The sequence below is a fragment of the Penaeus monodon genome, chromosome 31 (assembly GCF_015228065.2).
Source record: "Penaeus monodon isolate SGIC_2016 chromosome 31, NSTDA_Pmon_1, whole genome shotgun sequence".
In the NCBI taxonomy this organism is placed as follows: Eukaryota; Metazoa; Arthropoda; class Malacostraca; order Decapoda; family Penaeidae; genus Penaeus; species Penaeus monodon.
In genome coordinates, this window is record NC_051416.1 from 3,829,436 (window position 1) to 3,829,705 (window position 270).

Genomic DNA, 270 nt, shown 5'->3' on the forward strand with positions numbered 1-270 from the left:
AGCAGTGTGGATGGCAGAGGCGGCGCCACACTTCGCCAGCCTCACCCTCTTCCGGATCCCCTCACGCCCCTTTACGCAAGCCCCGCCCTCTGCGCAGGGACATCCGGCCGTGTCCCTCGCTCAGGAAGCGTAGGAGAGGCGGCTCTATCCTACAGGAAGGGAAGCACGAAGGAAAAGGTCCAGCGAAAGAATCAAGCGGAGACAGCTGCTAGAGAGGATCGTCGACGTGATAACGCCAAGGGAAGGGGTTGGAAGTGACGGAGGGGGAGC